Source organism: Ciconia boyciana, chromosome 16 (genome assembly GCF_034638445.1).
Source record: "Ciconia boyciana chromosome 16, ASM3463844v1, whole genome shotgun sequence".
Lineage (NCBI taxonomy): Eukaryota > Metazoa > Chordata > Aves > Ciconiiformes > Ciconiidae > Ciconia > Ciconia boyciana.
In genome coordinates, this window is record NC_132949.1 from 1,399,002 (window position 1) to 1,401,845 (window position 2,844).

The following is a 2,844-nucleotide window of genomic DNA, read 5'->3' on the forward strand; positions in this document are numbered from 1 at the left end:
GGATCCGCATCGCACGCTCCCGGCTTGGCGATGATTCCACGCGCTGGGTTAATCCGTAATGTTACTTATCGGGCCGGAGCCCTGTCCCGGCCTTTCCCAGATGGAGAGGGATCCACCGGGGACGTTTGAGCGCGTTTCCCAGAGCGTGGGGGTGATGGCGGGCTGCGGCTCCGCACCGCTGGGCACGGCCACGGGAGGATGCTCGCCGGGCGGTCAGGATGCGGCCAGCCCTGCTCCCTGCGGCAGGTTTCCCCGGGAGAGGGGGAGTCCTGGATCCGGCCGCGGAGCTCAGCCCGTGCCGGCCGGGGTGCTCTGCTCCTGCAGCTGCTTTGAAACACCACGGGGAAAATAATCGAGGAAGAAAAAGAGCTTTTTTGGGGGGCCGCATGCAGGGAGGGGGTGTGCCGGGGCGGCAGGACAGCGAGGGGCTGTCCCCGGAGGGTCCCGGCACGTGCCCCCTCCCGCAGCGCGGCCCGCACCCCGCTCCCCACCCGGGCAGAGGAGAAATCCCCGCTGCAGCGATGGGCCCGCGGCACCGCGGTGCTCACCCCGGGCAGCGCTGCCGGCACTGCGCTGGTGCCTGCCGGCACCGCGGCCTTTGCACCGCAGCCGTGGAGGAGGCTGGGCGCGCGCCGCCTCTGTGCACGTGAAGTCCGTGCTCACGGCGTGATCCCGTGTCCCTCTGTCCGTGTGTCCGCGTGTCCCTGCGCATCGCTCCTCGCTGCGGCTGCACATCCCCGTGGCACCAGCGCGTGTGCCGGGGCTGGGCCCTGCGGTGCAGCCGGCTGTCCCCGCAGTCTGTCCGGCTGTGCCCGCGGTCCATCCTTGTGCCCCGTCACCGGGGGTGCGTGAGCGCTGAGCCGCGTGCCGTGTCCGTGCATCCGGGTGTGCGCAGGTCTGTCCGTGCGGTGCCGGGGCGCGGTGTGGCTGCGGTGCCGGAGGGTCCCCACGGGCTGTGCCGCATCCCCCGGCTGCTCGCCCTCCTAACTCGATTGTCGTCCCGGCGTAATGAATAGCTCTGTTGTAATCTAATAGCTTTTACAAGTTATTTGGATTTATTTGAGCATTTTCAATCAATTACGTCTTTTTATTTCGACTAAAAAAAAAAACCAAACCCCGCGCTGCCCTGACGGGGACCCGCGGTCGCAGGCGCTGCCGCTCCCGGTACCGGCCGCAGCCTCCCCGCCGCCTGCTCGCCGCCCTTCCCGTTGCACGGCCCCGGGGATGCACCGGCCCCGGCTCCCCTTACCCTGCGCAGCCCCCCTGTGCCCCGCGGCCCCTTAATAATTGCACTGCCCCCCCCCCTTGCACCGCACGGCCCCCAGCATTGCGCACCCCTCCAACACAGCACCCCCCACCTTGCACCGCATGACCCCCAACATTGCACCCCTCCGCATTGCACAGCCCCCTCATTGCACGCACAGCCCCCCATTGCACACACAGCCCCCAGCATTGCACACCCCCTCAGCGCTGCACGCACAGCCCCCCATTGCACACACAGCTCCCCATTGCACACACAGCCCCCAGCACTACACACCCCCTCAGCACTTGCACACACCCCCTCAGCATTGCACACCCCTCTTAGCATTGCACACACAGCCCCCCACTGCACACACAGCCCCCAGCATTGCACGCCCCCTTAGCATTGCACACATCCACCCTCAGCATTGCACACCCCCCATTGCACACACAGCCCCCAGCACTGCACACCCCCTCAGCATTGCACACAGCCCCCAGCATTGCACAGCCCCTCAGCACTGCACGCACAGCCCCCCATTGCACCCCCAGCCCCCAGCACTGCACACACAGCCCCCTCATTGCACACCCAGCCCCCAGCATTGCACCCCCCAGCATTGCACACACAGCCCCCCATTGCACGCACAGCCCCCCTGCACACACCCCCCAGCATTGCACACACAGCCCCCCATTGCACGCACAGCCCCCCCTGCACACACCCCCCAGCATTGCACACACAGCCCCCCATTGCACGCACCCCCCAGCATTGCACACCCCCCAGGCCTCCCGCCCCCCCGCAGACCTGCCGGCAACGCGGCGGAGCCGGTGAGTGACTCCGGCCCGTTCCCCTCTCGCCGCCGCCTTTGATCTCCCCGCGTCGCTCCCGGGCCTCGGGGTCCACCCGGGGGGTGGGGAGCCTAGAAACCGCCCCCCCGTTCCCTCCCCCTTCCCCCTCCCTCCCCCCCTCCCCCGCTCCTCCGGGGCCGCCTTGAAACCGCGCGCGGGGCCCGTCATCGCTGTTCGCAGGGGCTGGCCAATCAGCGGCTTGTTTACACTGCGTGATTGACAGCGGGCTGGCGGGCGGCCAGCCAATCAGTACCCGGGGCGGGGAGAGCTGGGAGGGGGTTGTTGCAGCGGGGTTGCATTGCACCGAAGGTGCAATGCAACCCCCGCTGCAACGCAACCCCCCCGCTCCCTTCACTGCGCCGAACAGCGCATGCGCCCTCCTCCCTCCCCTCCCATTCATCCGCCGGGCTTGAATTAAGCGCCCGCCGCTCGGCGTCGCAACCCCCACCCCCGCCCCGCCGCGCCCTGATGGGCAGGCCGCCTGGCGGGACGCCAGCCTATTGGGGGAGGGCGCGCTGGAGGCGGGGCGGAGGGGAGTGGGGGGGAAAGGAGTAAGCGAGGGGAGGGATTGTAAGCCGGCGGGGCGCGAGCGCCGCGCGGCGGCCAATCAGGGGGCGCGCGCGCGGGGCACGCGCTTATTAGCATGCGGGGCGCGTCGCCCGGCGGAGTGCGCGGCGTGAGCGGGGAGGCGCGGCGGGTCCCCCCCCCCTTTTCTTTTCCACCCCCTTTTCCACCCACCCCCCCAACCCCCACCCCCCATCC